The 18,038-nt window shown below is 39.6% G+C and overlaps 1 protein-coding gene across 1 annotated transcript in view; it reads left to right on the forward strand.

Moving 5' to 3' along the window:
* ANTXR1 (ANTXR cell adhesion molecule 1) overlaps positions 1-15,016 on the forward strand; it is a 296,666-nt gene extending 281,650 nt beyond the window's left edge. The window contains exons 18-19 of the transcript XR_014295968.1: positions 10,407-10,544; positions 14,899-15,016. The gene's annotated coding sequence lies outside the window, so the exon portion shown is untranslated. The remainder of the gene's footprint in view (positions 1-10,406; positions 10,545-14,898) is intronic.
* Positions 15,017-18,038: the final 3,022 nt, after the last annotated feature.

The raw sequence follows: 18,038 nt of genomic DNA on the forward strand, positions 1-18,038 counted from the left end.
AAACATCAGACAAATACAAGTTGAGGGAAATTTTACAAAATAACTGACGTATGCTCTTCAGAAATATCAAGACCATGGAAAGATAAACACTGTAGAACTGTTCCTGATTAAAGGAGACTAACAAGACAAGAAAAACAAACACAGCCTGTGATCCTGGGTTGGATGTTGGATCAGAAGATTTTTGTTGTTATTGTTATAAAGGACTTTATTGGGACAACTAGAAAAATTTGAATGAGATCTATAGAACAGATAGTAATATTGTATTCATGTTAATTATATGACTTTGATAATTGTACTGTTGTTATGTAAGATAATGTTCCTGTTTGTAAGGGAAATAGGGAGAGAGAGATAGAGAGAAAAAGAAGGAGAAGAAGGAGAAGAGGAAGAAGGAGAAAAGGAGGAAGAATAGACAGACTGATCTAGACGTTGATGTAGATATAAAGAGGGGGAAGGGAGAATAAAGCAAAGGTGGAAAATATTAACCACATGAACAAATGGGAATCTGGGTGAAGAATATACTACAAGACTCTTTATGCCACTGTACTATTTGGAACATTTTTGTAGGTCTAAAATTATTTCAAAATAAAAAGTTTTAAAGAAATGAAAGCTGATTCAGACCAAGCTCAGATCCAAGACTGTAATCAGGGCCTGGGTAGGTCCAGATCCCCACTCTTGCCCATCTCTCAGAGGGAGGCTGTGCTGGAGCAGAGGGTGGCGAAGAACAACCAGCGCTGAAAGGACTCAGAATCAACAGAGCTAGGAAATGACGTGGACTGAGTGAGCCATGAGGCCAGGGACAATGACAGTGCAAGCAGACTCATCAACTCCAACAAGAATCGCAAGAATATGCTGACTACAAACAACAGATTAGCCGAAGCTCTTGGAGAAACAACACTCTGTACAATAGTTTACAAGCTAACCAGTTTCTTATATTAACTTCACATTTGGGGAAAGAAAGAGCAAATAAATCCATTGCAATTTAATGTGAAGTCACTTGATTTATTAAGACTTGTTGAAACTCTCCCAATACTTTTTTTTTTTTTTTGGCCGCGCAGCATGTGGGATCTTAGTTCCCCAACCAGGGATGGAACCCTGCCCCCTGCAGTGGAGGCATGGAGTCTTAACCACTGGACCACCAGGGAAGTCCCTCTCTCAACATATATTGGTCTAAATTCTCTAGAACAGTGCTGTCTAGTGCAGTAGTCACCAGGTCTGTGAGGCTATTCTAATTTAAATTATTTAAAAAATAAATAAAATGTTAAAATTCAGTTCCTTAGTCACATCAGCCACATTTCAAGTACTCAATAGCCACACGTGGTTAGTGGCTCATAGCTACTATACTGCACAGTATAGATATTGAACACTTCCATCACTACAGAAAATTCTGGACATTCTGTAAATCTGCAGAAAACATTGTACATTACTATTCCAGAAGCAGAAGAGCTCATCATTGATGAAGATCGCTGTGATATTTTATTTCATTGTCTTTGACTCATGGTAAATTGGCAAAACATGGGAAATACTTTCAATAAAGCCCAAACATTCCACTTCCTGTTGAATTCAATACCAGGAGAGTTCTTTTTGCCAAAGAGGAGAGACTCATCAAGAAGAAATAGGAGTAATAAAGAACCTTGAGACTGTTGCAAACATTGTCGAGAAGGTTCTGATATTCCTATGTCCTCTGACTTTTTGGTTGACCCACATTTCTCCCCATCCTCCACCCCACCTCTGCACTATGGAAAATATTGTACATGTTTCATTCACTATAGAGAATGGTTTGGCAAGAAAGCCTTGACCAAGACAAATTTCCAACAATAAAGTATTAACCAAGGAAGTAAGGAAATTGACCTAAACATCCAAATTAGGAGCTAAGGAGTTATAGCTCTGAGTTATTAAGACTGGAAGGGAATTGTGAGATACTAAACTTTCATAGCCTATGATCACTTCATGTCAGAGCTGACAAAGGCTGATTGCTCAATGCAAGCTGAAGTGAACATGTCTATGATCTCCAATGGATATCTTCAATACACTCAAATGGAATCCAAAAATAAAAAAGAAATGCAGAGTTTAATACCACGTATGCAACCCTTGAAAGCATGCAAAATAATAGCAGAGATTGTTTTTAATACAATATATGCAATAAAACATAAATATTTGCATGGTAATAATAAATGCCAACTTCAAATAGTGGTTAGCTTTAAAGAGATAGGGAGGGGAAAACATCAGGAAGGGAGATGGAGAGCTTCAACTAGATATATTAATATTTTCTTTAAAAAATCTGGTGCAAGAATGGCTCAACGTTAGGGTCTTATAGAACCATCAGTGGGTACAGAAGGTATCAGATATGCTATATTTGGAATGTTTCTGTTTGTTTGAAATGTTTCATAACAAAAGAAAAGTTTAATAAAATAAATTCTACTTCTCTCACTTCGTATTTGTGTGATCTCCAGCCTCGCTTTTTTCTAATTGCAAACAAGATCGATATAATACCTACTGGATGGGCTGTTGTGAGAAGCTCAGGAGACACTCAGTAACCAATCAAGACACCTGCATGGAGTCTGGAAGGAGGCCCCAGGAGTGGCCGGGGACCAGGATGTGTGGTGGTCCAGACCAGCCCATCGAACATGTGGCATGCAGTCATCACACTCTACTCAAAGAATAGATATGGTCCATTTTCCTTTGGACCAGAGCAGATTGGAGGAATGAAGCTGGGTCCTGACGTTCCAGTGAAAACAGAAAGGTTTGGATTTGTAAGCCTCTCTGCTTACTTTGGTTGGCCAAGCTTGCTGTTTCCACATCTGTCCTCAGGTCAGGGGAAGTCAAATACTGGATGTAAATGTACACAGTGGTTCCTGCACATCAGCACTTCAGGAACCCAGATCCAACCCAGGAGATCTACAGGGCTGACCACCACCTGCAGGCACTGGAGCAGACTAGAGACTGAAAGCAGCTGAGAGAAGAGAAGCCACTTTGTTTTTATTTTTATTTTTTCTTGAAGTATAGTTGATTTAAAATGCTGTATTTAGGACTTCCCTGGTGGCGCAGTGGTTAAGAATCCGCCTGCCAATGCAGGGGACGCGGGTTCGAGCCCTGGTCCGGGAAAATCCCACGAGCCGCGGAGCAACTAAGCCCGTGCGCCACAGCTACTGAGCCCGTGTGCCACAACTACTGAAGCCCACATGCCTAGAGCCTGTGCTCCGCAACAAGAGAAGACACTGCCATGAGAAGCCTGAGCACTGCAAGGAAGAGTAGCCCCTGCTCACCACAACTAGAGAAAGCCTGCACGCAGCAGTGAAGACCCATTGCAGTCAAAAATAAATGAATTACTAAAAATAAAATAAAAATAAAATGTTGTGTTAGTTTCTGGTGTACAGAAAAGTGATTCAAATATATATTGATATATATATTCTTTTACATATTCTTTTCTGTTATGCTTTATTACAGGATATCAAAGATAGTTCCCTGTGCTATACAGTAGGACATTCTTGTTTATTTATTTTATATATATAGTAATTCTCATGTGCTAATCCCAAACTCCTGATTTATCGCTCCTCCCCCCCCCTTTCCCTTTAGTAACCATAAATTTGTTTTCAATGTTTGTGAGTCTGTTTCTGTTTTGTAAATAAATTCATTTGTAGCATATTTGAGATTCCACATACGAGCAATATCATATGACAGTTGTCTTTCTCTGTCTGACTTACCTCACTTAGTATCATCATCTCTAGGTCCCTCCATGTTGCTGCAAACAGCATTATTTCATTCCTTTTGTTGGCTGAGTTGTATTCCATCGCATATATGCACCACATGACAAGCCACTTTGGAATGACTCCTGCCCCTCCCTCATCCACCCTCTATGGTGCCCTCGGTCACTCAACTCATGGTCAAGTGTACTCTCTCCTCCCCAATGCTTCTGAATGCTCTCCTCCCTGCCACCCCTTTCTTCTCTTCCTCCTGGAGTCCTCATTTCTGGGAAAACTCTTTTCTGCATCATGGCTTCACCCCTGGCCTCCTCATCCTGCCTTTCAGAGACCTGCTGTCCCCTGAGGCCACCTCCCTTCAGCCCTCAGCCCCAAACACCACAGGGTCCAGTGGCAGTGCTGGAATATTCCTAACTTCTCCCACACCCCTCCACCTCTTCTCAAGGATGTCATCAAACAACTTTCCAGGCATGGTCCTCATAAATTCTGATGCTTCCCAGGACTTTGACCTTGGTTCTCTTCATACCACATACTCTTCATATCCACCCCCATGATTTCATTTTCCTTATGAGCCAGTGACTCCCAGCTCTGTACCTCCCACACAGATGTCTCCCCCATGTTCCAGACTCATCTTTCCAAACACTGCTGGACTTGACTACCTGGATATTGTACAGTTGCCTCAATTGCACCATGTTCAACACAGACCCATTCTCTGCCTCTCTGCTCTCCCAAGCATGCTCATCATGTACTCCTGGCTACAACAAACAAACCACCAGGACCCAGCCAGCCAATCTTGACCCCATCTTCTCCTAACTCCCATGTCTTGTCAGTGTCCAAGTTCTGTTGATTCTGCCTCTGAAATAACTTTCATAATTGCCTCTTCCATTGCAGCTCTATTTCCCTTCTAAACTCAGGAGCCCTCATCCATTGCCTGATACATGGTGCAATCATCCCCTAACTTGCTCTCTGAGCTCCCTGACTCTGGCCTAACAGCCTTCCAAACGATAGCTCCAGAGTTATGTCTCTAAGACACAACACTGATCACATCACTCCCTTACCTTAAAGTGTGTCTGAAGGAACAAACCCAAACTCCTTAATAAAGTCCTTGACCATCTAACCCCTGAACAAAAAGAATAAGCTCTAGGGCCAGACTGGTAGGGATCAAATGCCAGCTCCCCCACTTATTAACTGGGGGACGTTAAGGTCATGTGAGTCTGTGTCTCTGTTTTCTCATCTGTAAATGTGCATAGTAATTGTACATATAAGACATGTTAGCTGTCATTGTTAACTCTCTAGTCTCACTTCTCATCATTCCTCCACAAGTACCTATGCTCTTCCCAGTTACATGGAATTATTACTGGAATTATTATTATTCAGGAATGTTTCCAGAAAACACCAAGCTCTGTCATGGCTCCATGCTTAAATACGTGCTCATTTCTCTGCCTGGAATGCCTTCCTCTCCCTTGCCAATCTGGAGAACTCTTGTAGAAGCTTGATTATCACTTCCTCTGTGAAACCTTCCATAATTTCACCTTCCTCTAGTCTTTCTTTAAAAACAAATTTATCGTATTTATTTATTTGTTCATTTGTTTATTTTTGGCTGCATTGGATCTTCGTTGCTGCGTGTGGGCTTTCTCTAGTTGCAGCCAGCAGGGGCTACTCTTCTTTGCGGTCTGTGGGCTTCTCATTGTGGTGGTTTCTCTTTGTTGTGGAGCATGGGTTCTAGGCGTGCGGGCTTCAGTAGTTGTGGCACTCAGGCTCTAGAGTGCAGGCTTAGTAGTTGTGGCCCATGGGCTTAGTTGCTCCGCGGCACGTGGGATCTTCCCGGACCGGGGGCCCGATCCCATAGCCCCTGCATTGGCAGACAGATTCTTAACCACTGCGTCACCAGGGAAGTCCCCACCTTCCTCTATTCTGGTACATCAACTGTTACATATCTCTATCATAGCACTCACCATAAAATCTTATTCTTTTGTCTTTATTCAAGCCCCACCCCAAATACCTGACATGAAGGGACTATGGCTACTTCATATTTGTTTCTCCAGCACTTAACACAAACCCATGTATCGGGTAGATGCTTATGAATTGCATGAATGACTTAAGAGTGAAGGACCTGGGCCTCAGACAGATGAATTGCTTTGCCCACTCTTAGTGTTTCTCCAGTCTTCCACATAATAACAAAGCCACAGCTACGATAGAAGGGATGAAGTGGCATAAAAATGCATTGAACTATGTACCTGGAACCCAGATCTGTCAACGAACTCAAGATCTTTCTACTATACCTATCAAAGCAAACAGTTTCTAATTCAAGATAATACACTGCTGTTACTGCCTTACAAGACCTCATTAAAATGACAGTAAAAGGATTTTAAAGTCCATCACAATAAAGAGAGTGGGAGTATCCATCAATGGACCATGAATTTTGATAAATCTCTGAAAGACATAAAATAATACATAAGGAACTGGCAAGGGTTGAAACAGTGGAGGATGCAACAGCCTACAGGACTCATAGAAGGGGCCACAGCTAAAGAACAAGACCTCTTGCCTTGAACAGCTCCAGGGAGGCTCCCAACTCAGAAATGCCAAGTGTCAGAGAGTGAGAGTAAGATGGGGGGAGACGAAAACAAGGAGACTGATGGAACAAGAAAACAGCTGTCCCCCAACTTACCCCCTGCCTCCACCTCATGCAAAACTCCTAGTCATCTGATATTCTCCAATCACCCTCCTCCCTACTCCAAACAAATAAGAGGGTTTTTCTCTTTGAAGAGTGGACAAACTGTGAAAAACTAGGGTGGCCAGTGTAGGCATTAGGAGTCTCCTTGGTAAAGTCCAACTTCCTTCCCAGCTTTCCAAAGCAAAGCTACCAGTTAACAAGCTCTTCCCTCACGCACACACCTCCCAGTCATCTTTTTTTATTGCCTCATTCTTAAATACAACCAAACAACTAAAAATTTACTAGACTTTTGAGGGAAGCTTACAATGTGACAGAGAAAGACCATCACAAACAATAAGAAATGGGTAATTCAGAGCAGAGCAGATTGCTAATTAGTATCCTCAGAGAGATTTGAGACAAAGCCACATAAAATAATAGTGAGATACAGTAATATGAATAAAAGGAATAATCCAAAAGAAATTTAAAAATTATCAGAATGATTGGAAAATAAACTTAAGAGAATCTCCTAGCAAAGAGAATAAAAAGAAAGGAAAATATTAAATAAAAGAAAGAAGATAAGAGACATATAGGGGACTTCCCTGGTGGTCCAGTGGTTAAGACTCCATGCTCCTGGTGTAGGGGACCCATGTTTGATCCCTGGTCAGGGAACTAGATCCTGCATGCCACAACTAAAAGATCCCGCATGCCTCAACTAAAAGATCCCACGTGCCACAACAAAGATCCCTCATGCTGGGAATTAAGACCTGGTGCAGCCAAATAAATAAATAAAATTTTTTTTAAAAAGAGAGATATATAGAATTAATCCATGTGACTTGTAGAAGTCCCAGAAAAAAGAGAGAGAGAGAGAGAGAGAGAGAGAAAATGAGAGAAAGAAACACAGGTTCAAGACTGCCAAAGATAAAGAAAAATATCCTAGAAGCTTCTAGAAAGGGAAAATAAAATGTCTACAGGGGAACCAGAACCAAACTGGCCTCAGACATTGCATCAGAAATATTGAATTCTAGAAAACACTGGAACAGACAAAGCCTTCAAATTCCTGAGAAAAGTTTCATTTCAACAGAGAATTGTACACCTTGTCAAACTATCAATCAAGTGTAAATCTTACACTGGGAATGTAAATTGGTGCAGCCACTGAGGAGAACAATATGGATGTTTCTTTAAAAACTAAATATAGAGTTGCTATATGATCCAGCAATCCCACTCCTGGATAGGCATATCTACAGAAAACTCTAATTCAAAAATATACATGCACCCCAATGTTCATAGCAGCACTATTTACAGTAACCAAGACATGGACACAACCTAAATGTTCATCAACAAATGAATGGATAAAAAAGATGTGACAAAGATATACAATGGAATATTATTCAGCCATAAAAAAGAATGAAATAATGCCATCCGCAGCAACATGGATGGCTCATACTAAGTGAAGTAAACCAGACAGAGAAAGACAAGTACTGTTTCATATGATATCCCTTATATGTAAAATCTAAAAAAAAAAGATACAGATGAACTTATGTACAAAACACACAGAAAACAAATACACATAGAAAACAAACTTAGGGTTACCAAAAGTGAAGGGATGGGGAGGGGTAAATTAGGAGTTTGGGATTAACATATACACACTCCTATATATAAAATAGATAACCAACAAGGACCTACTGTATAGCACAGGGAACTATACTCAATCTTTTATAATAACTTAAAAGGGAGAAGAATCTGAAAAAGAACACACACACACACATAAAACTGAATCACTGTGCTGTACACCTGAAACTAACACAACATTGTAAATCAACTGTCATTTCTCAAGGAGGTTGAGAAATTAAGAATCAGTTGAACCCTCAGATGCTCTCTTTCATGACACACTACTGGGCAGCTGTCGATGGAAATTTTGTCATCATACTAATGAAAACACAGAACACTGAGCTAACGAGAATATTGATAACAGTATACCAGAAGGAGAGGGGATGGGAAGTGTGCATTTGGTATGGTGGGGGCCGGAGTAAGTGATATGAAAGAAAATTAAAGCTTCGTCTTTTTTTAAATGGGAGTCAATAGTGAATGCCTAAAGCTGAATAGTCAAAAATAGTGCAAGCAAACTAGTTAGAGATATGGTGGGAAACCTCACCCTAACTGAAAGCGGTTGCCCCTGGGAAGTGAAGCGGGAGTGGTTTCAGGAAGTTTTTCTTGGAAATGTTTCTTATCCTCCCCTTTCTACAACGGCTTTGTTGAGATATAATTTACGTTATATTCTTCCATGTAAATTGTGTGACTCAATGGGTTTAATATATTTACAGAGTTGTGCAACCATCACCACAGTCTAATTTTAGATCACTAAAATCATCATCCTCAACAGAAACTTGTTCTGCTGTTTTAATAACAAGCCTTGTAGAACTATTTCACTCGTTAAACCACAATTAATAAAATAAAAACTAAATTTAAAAAAGAAAGAAAGCAATGATTAAGCATGGTCGGCAACAGGACGGGGGTTTGTGGGGCGATCGACGGAGAGATGGGAATTTTGTCTGCTTTTCTGTAATGTTGTCTGCTTTTTTATCATAACCTTATAAGCGTATTGTTTTTATTTTATCACTTTCTTTAAACGTGATAGCAATTCCTTAAGCAAGAACTTAACGGAAAGTGAGGGACTGAATTTGAGGCAGTGTTTGTAGAAGCCCTTTAAAGTGAATATTGCCCTTCTGACATCACAGCCGTCTGGAGCAAGAAGGGAGGCACACAGTGAGTGACACCCGTGGGAGCGATGGCTGGGCACTGGGGTGTGGGCCTGTCCCTGGGCACGGGACCTGGGGGAGGCGGCCTTTGGGGAGGAGGAGGCGGAGGACCGGTCCTCGGAGGCCACACGTGCATCCACCATCAGAGACCCAGGCCAGGGCTTGCGACGCGAAAGGGTGAGTGTTGATGACCCAGGAGAAGAGAGAAACGTGACGTCTGTCATTCCAGCCACAACCTCCTCTCCTTTTAAAGTTTCACATTTTCCTTCACTTTTCAAAAATAAATGACCCCAAGTTGGACTGACTTTTTTTTAAATGCCAAGGAAGAGCACTAGCCACATAAGCGTTGTTCTCACCTCTGCGTTAAGCTCTGTTTCTCATCTGGCTGCCAAGAGAAGCGGCCATTATTCTGCCAGCAAACTGTCTCTGGGAAGAAAGGAATGGAAAATGTGAGGAAATTTCCTTCCAACATCCGAGAATCCTCACCTCAGCATAACTGGGGAGAATTGGCGGCACAATGAACCACACGGGGAAAAAAAGGAAAATGAAATCCTAATTCCTCAGTGCCTGCTGGACAAGGACCCTGTCGTGGGACCTGGATGGAGAGATGGGACTAGCCACCCTGGAAACTATGGGAAATGTGAAGACTTGGTCTCACGGCAAGAGGTGGTAAAGGTTCTCAACCTCCAAAGGTGACCTAGCCTGCCCCATCGTGACCATCTCTCACTTGTCCCTAAGGACAAACCTCACTGCCCCCTGTTCCCAGGCTGTCAGGGGGTAGCCTTTGTGAACCCTCTGGGGCAATGACACTTATGCTCCAGCAAAGCTTATCTCATTGATTTTTTTACCCAGGACGCCTGGGTGAGAGACTTGTTATAATATGGGATGTAAGACAGATAAGTATTAATTGGAAAGGAAAACAGCCAATAGAATACCTTACTAGGAAGGCAGCCTTGGTAAGGAGATGGGGGACCCGGCTTTGGGCAATACTAAGTAGAACAAATAGCATGAAGGAAAATAGAGCAAAAGTGATACAATGCAATAAATAAGTGCTAGGAAAAATAAAACTAAAATGATGCAATGATGTATAGCTTATTTTTCTTTTATTTCATTTTAATCATTGATGACCATTTCATCTTAAATATGTTACTTGAAAATAAGAAAATGTATATGCAATGCAATATGCAACTGAAGTACTGAACACAATTTTCAGAACATTTTTGTACATAATTATATTCAGGTGAGCCTCTTCTTCTAAATGGAGCCTTGAAAAAATGAATGTCTCTCTCTGTCCTCTAGGTGATGAAGACGCGCAGTGCAGAAATTTTGGGATCAGCCATGTCTGTACTGAACACCTGTTTCTGCCATACATTGGCTGTGTGACCTCAGGAAAGTCACTCCTCCTCTCTGAGCATCAGTTTCCCCATCTGACTCATGGTAATAGTAACAAGAGCTAACACTTTATTTTTTTATCGTCTTTATTGGAGTATAATTGCTCTACAGCGGTGTGTTAGTTTCTGCTTTATAACAAATTGAATCAGCTATACATATACACATGTCCCCATATCTCTTCCTCTTGCATCTCCCTCCCTCCCACCCTCCCTATCCCACCCCTCTAGGTGGTCACAAAGCACCGAGCTGGTCTCCCTGTGCTATGTGGCTGCTTCCCACTAGCTGTCTATTTTACATTTGGTAGTGTATATATGTCCATGCCACTCTCTCACTTTGTCCCAGCTTACCCTTCCCCCTCCCTGTATCCTCAAGTCCATTCTCTAATAGGTCTTCATCTTTATTCCCATCTTGCCACTAGGTTCTTCATGACCATTTTTTTTTATGATTCCATATATATGTGTTAGCATACGGTATTTGTTTTTCTCTTTCTGACTTACTTCACTCTGTATGACTGTCTCTAGGTCCATCTACCTCACTATAAATAACCTAGTTTCGTTTCTTTTTATGGCTGAGTAATATTCCATTATATATATGTGCCACATCTTCTTTATCCATTCATCTGTTGATGGACACTTAGGTTGCTTCCATGTCCTGGCTATTGTAAATAGAGCTGCAATGAACATTTTGGTACATGACTCTTTCTGAATTATGGTTTGCTCAGGGTGTATGCCCAGTAGAGGGATTGCTGGGTCATATGGTAGTTCTATTTTTAGTTCTTTAAGGAACCTCCATACTATTCTCCATAGTGGCTGTATCAATTTATATTCCCACCAACAGTGCAAGAGGGTTCCCTTTTCTCCACTAACACTTTATTGATCATTTTCTATGTACCAGTGTTTACACTCTCTACATTTGTCAACCTTTTTTATCTTCATGACGAGCTTTCATGTATATTGTTATGAGTTGAATTGTGTCCTCCCAAAAGTCATATGTTGGAGTCCTACCTCCCTCCCCCCGCACCTCAGAATGTGACCTTATTTGGAGGGGTCATTATAGATGTACTTAGTTAAAATGAGGACATACTGGAGTAGAATGAACCCCTAATCCCATGTAGCTGGTGTTCTTATTTTAAAAAAAGGAAATTTGGACACCAACACATGCACACAGAAAGAATACTATACTGCCACAAGCCAAGGAAATAGCAGAAGCTAGGAGAGAGGCCTGGAACAAATCCTTCCCCAGTGCCTTCAGAGGGAGCATGGCCCTGCTAACACCTTAATCTCAGACTTCTAGCCTACAGAACTCTGAGACAAAAATTTCGAGTTAAGCCACTCCACTTGTGACACTTTTTTACAGCAGCCCTAAAAAATCTAACAAAGATACTATTATCATATTTCTACTTTACAGATGAAAAAACCAAAATGCAAGAGCTGAAAGTCACACATTTAAGTAGCTGAGCTGGGATTCGAACCCAACCAAAACCTTTCCCTTAACTCCTACATTATCACAGTAGTGGTATTTAACTTCAGAGAACTGTCATAAGGACCAAGTGACATAATTCATGTAAAACATTTAGCTCTGTGACTAGCACATATTAAGTGCTTAATAAATTTAGCTATCATTGTTTATTACAATTGCTCTAAGTCCAGGATTATACATTTAATACTTGTCACATTCTCCACTTTAGACACCATTATCCCCATATTATAGATTAAAAAACTATGACTCAGAACGAGTGACTTGAATGGGATTTTAAAAACCAGTCTATCTTGCTCCAAAACCCATACTAAACCATCTGTATTGTCTAATTATCAATCTCTATCTAACTCTATTCCAGAGAAGAATTTCAACAAGCCTTTTTGCTGGAAAAATTCTAACCAAGCTCACTGACTAGATTATGGTAATTCTTTTAGAGAATTAAGATGAGAAAGGTCAAGATGACACCACTCCTAAGATGAGATGGGTCTGGCAGACCTGGAAGCTGTTTGAGTCTCTGCAGTTATAAGTCATAGTTTACAGTGATGAGCAGAGAACCAGGGCACAGAGGTCGCTACCAGAAGATATAAACTAAAACCTATTATGTCACTAAAAGTAAACTGCTAGAATTAAGAGAGAAATCCTTCCATTACAGGGCTTATTCTTAAATAAGACCCAAAAGGCACAAACAATAAAGGAAAAGATTCATAAATTTGACTCACTTCGAATTTTAAAAATTATTTTAAGCAGAGTAAACAGTAACAAAGAGAAAAACTTGGGCGATTGCATTTACAATGAATATAACCGGCAAAGAAGTGGTCTCCAGAAAACATTTTTAAAACTTCTACAAACCAATAAAAACAAGATAAACTGTACATCAGGAAAAACTGGGACCAGACTTTGAGGTCCCTGCCAGAACTATAAGATACAAGAAGGTTTGCATTTCACATTCTGTTACCCATGAAATATGGGGAGTATGCCTACCCTTCAACCCAGCCACAGAAGCTCCTAAGTGTGCTCCAGGAAACATGAACCAGAATGTTCTCTGCAGTATTATTTGGAATAGTAAAAAATGAAAGCAACCTAGATAGATAAATAAATGGTGGCATATTCATAAAAATGAACTAGAGCTAGTAGTATCTATCTGGATAAATCTCAGAACACATAATATTGAGTGAAAAAAGAAGTTGTAGAAGGGTACATGTGGCATTATCCCATCTCTATAAAGTTTATAAACATGCAAAGTAATGCAATGTATTATTTAAAGCTAAAAGTGTATGTAATAAATCTATGCAGGGGCATGATAAACACCAACCTCAGAACTAGAAAGAGAGGTGAGTAATGGGATGCAGAGGAAGACACAGTTTCAAATGCACTTTTTTTATTTCTTAAGCTAAATGATGCATACATGGGTATTGGTAAAGTATTCTCTAAGCTTTTAGTAAGTCTGATATATTTCACTATTTAAAAATAATGGGAAAACTTTTCTAGTAAGAATCCTAAGGGAGTAATATCAGCAAGATGGCCAAAAAAGAAGTCCCTTGCTTGTATCCCACCCCACAACAACAATTTGGCATCCATCCAGATAAAAGTGTCTTTGTGGGAGATGTGGGATCCATCACCATATGCCAAGGGACCTGAGAGGAGTCTCATCCACCCATGTGTCAGGTAGTAGACATACAGACCTCAGTCCTGACTGTGGATCCTACAGTGGTGTGTAAACCAGCTCTAGCTCCTCTCAGCTGTGGTCCAAGAACCCCTGGAGAACACTGTCTTAGACAATCACCCACAGGGGAGAGAGACATTGTGGGAGCCCAGGTATCCAGCAGAGAAATTCTAGCACAGTGTTGGAGCAAAATATATATATAAATCTGGACACATTGGAGAGATTAGTCAGTAAAGAATGGAGGAGGTGAGTGCTATTTCAAATGTGAAGATAGCAACACAAGACTTTAAAAAACACAAAAAATCAAGGATACATGACACCTCCAGAGGATCACAATAATCTTTCAGTAACTGACGCCAAAGGCATGGAGATCTGTGACCTACCCAGTAAAGATTTCAAAATAGCTGTTTTAAGCTATCAGAAGATTTCTCAGCAGAAACATTCCAGGCCAGGAGAATAGAATGATATATTCAAAGCACTGAATGAAAAAAAAAAAAAAAAACTTTCAACCAAGAAACATTCACCAGGATCAATTATATGATAGGTCACAAAACGAGCCTTAGCAAATTTACGAAGATTGAAATCATTCCAAGTATGGTATGCACACAAGAAAACCCTGACCACACACTATGAAACTAGAAATCAATAACAGGAGAAAAACTGGAAAATCCAAAAAAAAAAAAAAGTGGAAATTAAACAACACACTCCTGAACAACCAATGGATCAAAGAAAAAATCAAAAGAAAAGTCAAAAAGGATCTTGTATCAGATGGAAACACAACACAGCAAAACTTATGAGATGTAGCAGAAGGAGCTCTAGGAGAGAGTTTATAGCAATTAACACCTACATCAAGGAAAGGTTGCTGAAGAGGGTGATGAAAATGGCCTGTGATCTAATGGAGAAGAACAAAATCGGTGACAATACCAGCCCAGAGTGAAGGGACAACAGTGAGGCCACATCAACACAGGGCAGTTGGCTGCCCAGACTACTGGCCCTGAGGCCCAGAACTTCCTGAGACTTTTGGCCACAGAGACGTGAACACACCTTGTCCCTTTGCTGCAAGCTTCTTGCAGCCTTATGAGTCCTTCTTCCCTCCCCACACACATGCCCATACCTTTTATTGTTGGTTAAATTTTAAGTTTTTTTTAAATTGTGAAACATTTCAAACATATGGAAAAGTACAGATAATACTGTAATGGACACCCATGCTTATCCTAGACTTAACAGATATTAACACTGTTTGCATTTTTGTTTCAGATGTATTTTGTAAACTATCAACATAGATGGAGCGAAATCTTCACACTCTGACCCCCTGTCTTCTTCCCTCCCACTCCAGAGGAAACCACTCTTCTAACACGGTATTTATCACTCCCACACATCCTATGGGATCTGTAAACATATAATATTGTTTTTGCTATATGTAAAACAGAGGCTTTAGACTTTTCTACCACATTCAGTGTAAAAAATGCATTTTACATTTTGACCCCGTAAATACGCACATGCACACATGTGTATGTATACATATATACCCATGTGTGTGGGTGTGTACATAAGCTGAATCAAAACTTTCATGAAAATACTTACTGTTTCATTACTATCAGCACATGCGGATATTTTCTTTCTATTATGATTTTATTTTGTCATGTTGGCAGTGATTCATTAAACTGATTTCACAGCTTACAGATGGGTCATAACAAACAGTTTGAAAAACAATAGTGTTACCAGACTTTCTGTTTTTGTCAATCTGGTCGTGTGAAATGATTTCTTATTTTATTTTGCATTTCCCTCATTACTAACAAAGCAAGCTTCTCCTTACTTTATCCTCACCCACTCAATTGTCTCTTCTATAAATTACCAATTTTATTGCCTGGATACTTATCATTAGCTTTCAAGACTTTTTGTATATATATTCTGCACACTAGTTCTTTATTAGCTATATATGTTGCAAACATCTTCTCATTTTCATGTAGTTAAATTTATCAAACTTTCCTCTTTAACTTTTTTTCCTATTTTGTCTTATTTTAAAATATTTTCCATACCCTAAAGTTATGAAGATATTGCTCTATATTTTCTTCTTAAAATCTTAAAGTCTTACATTCTACATTTATATTTTAATCCTGCTAGAGGTGTGTGTGTGTATGTGGTGAGGTAGGAATCCTATTTTATCTTTTTCCATAATTTATTGTCCAAGACCAATTTATTAAATAGTCTGCTCTATCCCTGCTGCCTTGTAATGCTACCTTTGTCATAAGCCAAATTCCCAATGTACGTAAGTCCGTTTCTACACTCTCTATTCTGTTTCACTGGTAGATTTCTCTATCCTATGCCTATATCACACTGTTTAAGCTATATGCTATAGTTTTGTATAAATTTTTGAAATCTGGAAGGGCAAATCTCTCATCATCATCATTATAATTATGATGATTATTTAAGATTTTTTGAATACTTTTGGCATTCCCTCTTTTGTTTGAATATTTAGACCTATTTTGTCAAGTTCTGTAAAAAAATTCTTGGGAATTTTTATTGGAATCAAGCAGATCTTAATTTGGACAAAAATTGACATCTTTTATGATAACAAGTCTTTCTATCCATGGTATATTGTCTCCAACTACTTAGGTCTTATTTTATATTTTCAATAAATTGTTTTGATTTTTTTCCATGATGCTCTTGCACTCTTTTATTACATCTGTTTCTAAGAGTTCATAGTTTTTGTTACTGTTGTTATTGTAAATAGTATTTTTCATTACATTTTCTAAATTTTTTTACTAATGATTTTGTACATTGATCATTTCCAGTAACCTTTCTAAACTCTCATTTTTTCGAATATTTTGCCTATAGATTCTCATAGATGGTCCATGTTGGCCATCATACAATCTCAAATCATGGCACTTTTCTTTTTTCCTGTCCAACCTTTTTCTTCTTTTTTCTACAGCCATGTCACTTGCAACCCAAATCCAGGTACTAACAAGAGAATGGACTCGACTGTCTCTGTAGCAACACTGGGATAGAGCATGTGCAAGAAGAAGCAAAGCTAACACTGATTCATTAGATTGATGGTGGCAGACCACCAGGCATGTCCAGCGCCCAAGTTCTCTACCACATATGCTTGAATTGTACAATTATACGATTTTCTTAAACTTCCTTTGCCCATCTCATGACTCCACTCAGATTCCCTATTCATTCTCTTCCACTGTGTGATCATATGCGGCTGCTCACAGGAACTTTACTGGCCCAGGATTTCCATTTCTTTCCATGATCATACTGTAATAGAAAGATTATTTTGGTGTCATAGGCAACAAAGTTTAGTGTCTGCATTCTTATCCTGATGATAAACCTAGTGCTGACTGGTACAGTTTACATGAGTGTATAAGCCACGCTAAACTTCAGTGGGTTGAAATATGCAAGGACAAAATGAGGGCCTCCCATTTTCTCTTTCTCTTTTATGGCTTTCGGAGGCTTTTTTTGTACTTTGGGTTTTGGGGGGTGAAATGGAGGAGATGTTGTTGGCTTTTGTTATTTTGTTTGTTGGTTGGGTGGTTGGTTGGTTGGTTGGTGGCAACCCATTTTCCTCAGTTTGTCTGCTTATTTTTAAATCTGAACATGAACACAAATATATTATACTATCAGTATTACTCCCACTCTTTTTCATAATGGTTATTCTTTCATTGTGGCTTCTATTTTTTCTTTTTATCTCTTTAATCATGTAAACATCCCTATATTTATGGTCTCTTTCAGACTGCTTTTCTATGATCTCAAGGTGGGGATTGCTGACACTCCTGCTTGCTGCATCTGCAAATTCTTGTTCATGGTGGATCTTTCCATGAGGTATTTTGTAAATTTTTGCTGAAAGATCATCTTTAACTCAGCTTGAGTTTTCAATGGAAAACTCCTATGACCAGAGTGACTTTTCATTTGTGTCTGCATGTGTCCTAACAGTAACATAACCAGGACCACTCTTTACATGCATTTTTTATTCTAGGATGTCCCCAATTCATAGACAGTGTACATTGTCTCCAGAACCTCTCAAAGCGGAAGCTTGGAATTTCACTTTTTCACAAAAGGCTTTAATTTTTTTCACCCAGAATCCAGGCAGAAGCAAATTTTCTTGGCATCTTCCTTAATCAACGACTGGATTTTTTTTCCTAGTCCTCCTTTCTTGGAGAGTTCAGCCCTGCAAGCCCCCCAACTTTTTCTTCCTTGTTTAGGCCTCTGGCTGGCACTGGCCCAAGGTCTTCACTTTCATCTCTGCATGGGCTCTACCCCAGTCTAATAAGAGCACAGACAGATACACTCACACCCCTCGCTAGCTAGGGCACCACTCACCAATTCCGGCTGCGTTTCTCCATTACCTCTTCAGTTCCAGCAACTGGACTAATTTGGTTTTCATTTTATCCCGC

This window comes from Mesoplodon mirus, assembly GCF_964341445.2.
Source record: "Mesoplodon mirus genome assembly, chromosome: 14".
In the NCBI taxonomy this organism is placed as follows: domain Eukaryota; kingdom Metazoa; phylum Chordata; class Mammalia; order Artiodactyla; family Ziphiidae; genus Mesoplodon; species Mesoplodon mirus.